A 7,850-nucleotide genomic window follows, 5' to 3' on the forward strand; every position below is an offset into this window, starting at 1 on the left:
TCTCTCTCTCTCTCTCTCTCTCTCTCTCTCTCTCTCTCTCTCTCTCTTTCTCCACTATGGAATTCATGTGGAGTTAAGAGGGCGACCATCAGGAGTTGATTCTCTGCTTCCACCGTGCAGCTTCTGGGAATGGAACTCAGGTTCTATGGCTCAGCAACAAGTCCTTTTACATGTTGGGGCATCTCAGCAGCCCCTAGTCAAACTCTGGTTCCCAAACCCCTCAAGGTGGCTCACAACCATCTTCAAATCCTGTCACAAACAGTTCTATGCCTGCTTCTGAATTCCAAGGGCACCAGGAGCACATGGAGTACACATACATACACGTGGGCAAAACACTCATATATACATATATGATATAAGATATATATATATACATATATATATACACACACACACATATATATAATATACATACATATATATATTATAACAATTTGAAGAATCTAACTTTCTATGTTGTAAAGGTTCTCAAAAATAGCTGTATTATTAATGCAGTCCCATTATATAAAAACATCTCATAACATGTTTTTCATATGCTATTTAGCTAAACTATAAAAATCTTGTTCAATAAGTTCTTTAATTTTGTCATCTCTCCTTGCCTCCCTCCTTCCTTGCCCTCCTTCCTTCTCTCCCTCCCTCCACCTTTCTGCTTTTCTCTCTCCCTCTCTGCTTCCCTCCCTCAAATACTAAAACACAAATTCACTTGAGAAATTATCCACTATTCATTTTTGTATTTTGGGAGCAGAAAAAGGGACGTCAAGCATGTGTTTGTGACAGTAGTTACCTCCTTCTCAAGGACAAGCAGTTTCCCATTGTTTTATTTGAACACCTAGTTACCAGTAGCTGTGGATTTAAGTGAGCTGCTAGCTTTGAGTCTGGCTTTTGTTACAAAGAGGATTTTTTGTTTCTTTTCCTTTTTGTTCCTACCTTTACCTCCCTTCTAAAGCATCTGACTGTCATTCTTCTGAGTCAAATGAGGGACATCCGTTTATTTCCACAGACTTTGGAGTAAATTCTGTATTTTCCCTCCTAACCTCTCCTTGTCTTTGTGGTCACTTTTTAATATGCATTCGATGTCTGAGATCTGGTAACTGGAAGTCTGGTTTAGGCAACATTTTGCTACAAATAGTTTGTGTTTGACCAGGAAACAATGGTAAGTGACAAGGTCTTTGCCTAGAAGGCTTGCTATTGGGAGGGAAAAGAAGAACAGAGAAAAACAGGTGAAAAGTGAACTTCAAACATGTTTTAACTTGCTTTAAGGACAGGTCTGTTTACCTTCCTATGGGCAGGGCAAACAGAAGGAAGAGCACGTGGCCAGTAGCCGCTGCTCAATGGGTGCCTAGCTGAGTTGACTCTTCATTGTTCCCTAGAGAATTTTCCAGTCTTGTGGTTTTCTGTTATGCTCATTTTCCGTGAGTATATCACTTCTAGAAATGTGTGTGTGTGTGTGTGTGTACTCATTTACGTGATGTGTGAGTATGTGTTTGTGTGTGTCCATGCATGATATTGGGTGTCTTCCTCAATCATTTTTACCTTTTATTTTTTATTATATTTTTAGAGAGAGTCTTCCAATGAACCTGAAGCTCCCTGCTTCTGCAAAACTAACTGGTAGTACGTTTCAGGGATTTTACTGTCTTGGACTCCCTTGTGTTAGAATTACAGATGTGTACCCTCATTCCTAGATTTTTGCATGGATGCGGGGGATGGATCAGAAAGTCAAGCCTTGGGTTGTGTACATGCTAGGGAAAGATTGCACCACGAAATTATATCCTCAGCTATGATCTCACAGATTTAGTCTTGATCTCGGCCCCAAATGAAATCAGAATTCATACATTGTGTTATGGTGTTTCCTTAGCAGAGTTCAAAATCTAGTATGTATCAAGGCCTCATGAGTTGCTAGCAGAAGTCTCTGCTTCAGATTAGTTATGCTGGGGTCTTTCCTTCCTTCTTTTCTCTTTCTCCTTTTATACTTTGTATAAACTTTGTATATTTAAAGTAGCTCAATGTTGTTGGGCTTGTTCTTAGCACCACGCAAGTTGTGAGAATTAATGTTTTAGTTAGTGCAGTCGTCTATTCACAGACATACCGAGGCCGCCTACTTTCGAAGAGAAAAGAGAGCATTCAGCAGTGTTTGCAGACTCAAAGGCTGGCTGTGATAACATTATTTTTGTCTGTTTTCTAACTATGCAGATTCTGGTCTTTAAAATATGCTTGGAATTTTCTGTGGGCTCATGATGCCAAAGTTGGAAGAGTACTGAAGAAACTTCTGAGAAGTCCTCTTTGGAGATAAGGGGTCCTGAAGGGATCAGTGAGTCACCCAGCATCAGGAGCCTGCTGTGCTTTGTAGGCTCCTCTCTAGGGATCTCAGTGCAATCTCTGTCTCAGCGTTTTCCGGGAATCGAAGGGGCCAGGGCTCTAAAACAGCACTGCCCCCATCCCTCGCTTGTGTTTCTAGTGAGATGTTTCTGAATGAATGGCTTCCTCCTAAATTCTCTAGAACCTGTGAATGTCAACGTGTACAAAGGAGAATCTTATAGATGCAATGAAACTCAGGTTTTTAAGAAAAAAAAAAGTATTACCTTGGATTATTTGGAGGAGTCCTGACTCCAGTGATAAATGTCTTTAGCATCAAAAGGCAGAGGAGACCTGAGATTTATTAGAGGAGATGATGGAAAGATAGAGTCAGAGCTTAGAGGACACGGTGGTCACAAGCCAGGGAATCGACGGAATCATTCCAGAGGCCGGATGGGAGAGACTCTCCCCTCGGACCTCTAGGAGTGGGGCCTGCTAATATCTGGATTTCTGACATCTGGACTCTAAATAGCTGAGAATATACTTCTGTTGCTTAAGTAGCCCAACTTTCATTCACTTCTTACAGCAGTCACAGAAAACAGGCATCTGATGGAAAGGGGAGAGCCCAGAATCTACACAATTTGATCTAATCTCACGGTCTTCAGAGAGAGTACATTTCTGTAGTTGAGGAACTTCAGGGACACACAAAGGTTTTGGTTATGATCATTAGAAGAATAACCCGGATTGAACAAAAAACGTCTCCTAAACGTAGACTTAAAGACATCTTCTTGCCTAAAATGCACAGAAAGGCAGGACATTTTTGCTTTGTGCCCACACTCTCCGGTGGCCTCCTCCTCCTCTCAGAGCTGTGACAGCCAGTTGCACACCATAGAACACTCCTGTCTTTCTTCTAACCTCCTCTAACCTCTGACTCATTTCCTCAGACTTTTCTTAGTGCTCACCTTCCCCCACCTTCAAATTAATATATAGCAAGGAGATAAATGCTGATTGTAACTCATTGTTACCCTGCATTAGCATGACTCAGATCTTTTACCTGAGGAGAAGGGAAGGCAGTGAGGGTTTCTGAGGATTCTACACCAGTCGAAGGGACAGAAATTCTGGAGACAGTGATAGAGGAGCAGTCTTGCTCGTCTCGCTGTGCTTGGTCAAGGTCAACTGAGTTGGTGAGCAGCTCACGTGCAAGCGTCTCCCCATGAGTGAACTAGGAGTAGATGTTTGAGGAGTAGAAACCCCAAGCATAGAAAAGAAATTAGCTTATTTCTCCAGGCGTGGCTCTCTCCTGAATTTCTGACAGTGAGACAATGCTACTTGCTTCTCCATGAGCCTCCTCTCCTACTGGGATATGGTTTTCTTTCTATCATTTAAATAATACACCTTTCTGTGCCTCAGTTTCCTTAAATATAAAAAAGGTACAACAGTGTGCTTCCATCATAGGCTTGTTGTAAGGGTAAATGACTGAATCTGAGAGAACTTTGAGGGCAGTGCCTGGTGCACACCGAGACTCCCATAAATGTTAGCCGTCATTGTTTATTGGAATGAAACCCCTTTTCAGGCCCCTGTTTCTATGAGGAGGGGCCATTCCTCAAGCTGCCAAACCTTTTGACTCATTCCCCAGCTCTCCTTGACTTGCTGGGCAGGGATAGTCATCCTTCTGATTCAGTTTACTGGGGACTCCTTTGAAAGTCCTTCAGCCTAGGCTGAATCAGATATAAAGTTGCTGGTTTTCTTTTAATTAAAAAATAATTTCTGGGGTTGTAGGGATGACTAAGGTTCAGAGCACTGGCTCTTCTTCCAGAAGATCTAGGTTCAATTCTCAGCTCCCATATGGTGGCTGTAATTCTACCATCTGTAATTCTAGCCCAAGATGACCCAATATCTTCCTTGGCTTTTGCAGGCACTAGGTGTGCATAGGGTGCACAGATATATATGTAAGCAAAACACTCGTATAGATAAAACAAATTAAAAATAAATTAGAAAAATAGTGCATTGTAATTGTGCATATGTAAGGGATAGATTGTGTTGCGTGTGTGTATAAATGTAAGTGATCAGGCCAGAGTGATTAACATATATATGTATACATTAGAGGTAATTAACATAAAGTATTATATATAATATATTATACATACATATATATATAAATATATACACACATATATGCATATATTAGAGGTAATTAACATAAAATATTATATATAATATATTATACACACATACACACACACACACACACACACACACATATGTATATACTAGAGGTTGTCTCAGGGTTACTATTGCTGTGATGGAACACCATGACCAAAAGCAACTTAGGGAGGAAAAAGTTTATTTTGCTTACATTTCCACTTCACTACTCATCATCAAAGGAAGTCAGGATAGAAACTCAAAGAGAGCAGAAACCTGGAGACAGGCGCTGATGCAGAAGCCACGGAGGAGTGCTGCTTCCTGGCTTGCTCCTCTTGGCTTGCTCTACTTGCTTTCTTATAGAACCCAGGACCACCAGGCCAGGGATGGCAACATCCACAATGGGTTGAACCTCCCCAACCCATCACTGATTAGGAGTTAAGCTTGGCAACAGTTTAATTATGAAGTCCCTTTCTCAATTTCTTCCTCTCAGATGACTCTAGCTTGTTTGAAATTGACATAAAACTTGCCAGTACAGACGTAGATACTTTGTGTTAGGAACATTCAAAATCTTTCCTACTAGCTATTTTCAAATACCCACTTTGTTGCCCTCTAAGTTTCCTGACTCCCTCTGCCTCTGGTGAAGCAGGAGGACAGGCTTGTTCTTATGCTCCTTGTAAAGGGACTCATCAACAGGAAGGGCCGTCATTGTCATTCCTGCAGCTCCTACTCCTATTTTGGTAGTTGTTGGAGGGCAGCCTGTTATCCTCCTATGTTACGGAATGTTATTAAGTGAATCCTCCTACCCTGCTGCCTCCTGGGCCTGACCCCAAACTTTCTCCATGTGTCCCTCTTCATATTAGATGCTGGTATCTGCTATTGTCAAGTTTCTGGTTTTATTATTTTGTCACTCTTTCTTTCATCTTCTTGTTGACTCTATGCTCTCAATGGGTGCCCTGAGAAACATCTACATAGTTGTTAACTGTTGGATTGGAACTTCAGCCATGTCAGAGGGAGTCTTGTTTGAAAAAAAGACTCCCTGTCTCCGTGGGTGTTCAGATGCCTTCCCTATGGAATGGAGGGTTAAGGATCCGGCTTTTCCCCTTCTCTAATGAGTCACTTAAGATATCTTGTTCAAATGTTTCTTTAAGTCGGCTTGCATGGAGAAAATACCCACAGGTTCTCCTTCCTCACGTCCACATGCTCCCTTGAAAGGGATCTTTAAAGATGTACCAAGGATGTCACACGGTGCAAGTGGGCAAAGCTGTGTAGTACAAGGATCATAAACAGAAGATTTTTTATTCCAGAGCAAGCAAAATGAAAATTCAGCAAACAAATCAAAGAATCAAGATAAAGACCCCAAAGATGAAACAGGAACTTGAACTATATAACAATGAACATAAAACCAAATCCTCTCAACACCTGGTGATTATACTGGCCTTGTCATGAGTCAGGGTGACAAACTACTCCTAGAAACAAACGGGAAGTATTTCTGCAACCATAGAAACCCTGTCATTTCAGCATGCGTGCAATGCGCTTTTCAACATGCTCTAGCATGTGTCTTTATATGTTCCTAACCATGGGTACTTGCACTTGAAACTGCTTCCCTGATTACCGACATGAGGAACACAGTTAGCCTAGGGATGGAGCCATTTAACACACAGTGGTGTGCATCACTTTGGGTGTGAGAATTGGATTAACACCCCCCCCCCATGTTTTGTGTGCAGTGAATCTGACATCTAAATTAAGACAGAAAGGTTTGCCATTTTGGAAACACACATTCTTCCACTACTGCCTGAACCCAGAGGGTTTCCCTTTTCGGGGTTGTTGGTGGGAGACTGTGACTTGCTGAATTGCATCAGTGATTCAGAATAAGAGCATTGTGTTTCAAAAGAAGTGTAAAGGTGCAGTAAGGAATGATTTCATTGATAAAGAGGGAGGACAGCTGGTTAGGACCAGAACATGCTCTGGCCTAAAGCGAGCTCATTACCTTATGTGTGCACAAGAACAATCCCTGAGTGTGAGAGTGTGGGAGGATAAAAAAAAGGTGAATATGCAGGGCTGGCGAGATGGCTGAGAGGGTAAAGCACCAACTCTGCAGGTTTGATGATGGAAGTTCTATCCCTGGAGTCCACATAAAAGTTTGAGGAGAGAGTGGATTCCAGAGACTTGTCCTGTGAACTCCATGTGTGTTGTCTTTAACACACACACACACACACATTCAACACCCACTCATTCACCACACATGCACACACATATATACACACCACACACCCAGACATATTCACCACACATACACACACACCACATACACATTCACTCACATTCGCCACAAATACACTCACCACACATACATACACACTAGCCATATACAAAAACACACATACATTTAACACACACATATTCAACACAAACACATACATTCACTACACATATACACACACATTTACTACACACACACAGATTCAACACACACACACACCATATACACACACATTTAACAAACCCACATTCACTACACATGCACACACACCATACATTCACCACACATATACCACACACACACACACACACACACACATACACACACACATTCACCCTTCCCACACACCACACAAGGATCAATAAGCAATTTTAAAAGTTACAAATGTCATAGAAAGCTCTGGCGAGTTCTGACTTCACTGAACATGTGCTTCTCATCAGTAGATGTCCAGGGTGGGGCTCTCCACACTATGTGCTTTCCTCACTTACACTGTGTTAACTGATGTCTTCTTCCTTGCTTCTTAGGGTGAAGTTCTGAAGAGTATGTTGCCCCTGTGTTTGTGCTTCACAGCATCTGTCTAGGGACTTTTGCATCTACTCTTGTTATGGATAGGAGCTTTCCTGGTACACAGGCCCTTCATTTCATTTTGTTTTGAATTTGGCTTGGTTTCTCTTTGCTGTTCAATCTTTCTTAAATTTCTGTTAAATTATGATTTTATACTTATGGGTGTTTTCCCTGCACATATGTGCATATATATGCAAGACTGATGAGTTTTGAGGCCAGAAGAAAGCATCAGATCCCCTGGAACTGGAGTTACAGATAGCTGTGAACTGCCGTGTAGGCACTGGGAACTGTATGCAGGTCCTCTGGAGGAGCAGCCCAGGCTCTTAACCATGGAGCCACCTCTCCAGCCCAAGCTCAAGCTGTCTTAATGGGGGATTATTTTTCTGGCCTCATTCCCATACAGTCTATTTCCTAGACTGAGGTTTCCTTCCTGGATGATTTATACTATGTTAAACAACATTTCGGGACAACATTCTGGTATGTAATGGACTCTGAACATTGGTGTTGGAGGAGTCCCTGAAGCTTTCCCCTGTCCCATCAGTTCACCTCATCAGTTGTCCCTAGTTACTACCTACATGGGGCAAAAGTT

The sequence above is a fragment of the Grammomys surdaster genome, unplaced genomic scaffold, assembly GCF_004785775.1.
Source record: "Grammomys surdaster isolate TR1022 unplaced genomic scaffold, NIH_TR_1.0 126531, whole genome shotgun sequence".
Classification (NCBI taxonomy): domain Eukaryota; kingdom Metazoa; phylum Chordata; class Mammalia; order Rodentia; family Muridae; genus Grammomys; species Grammomys surdaster.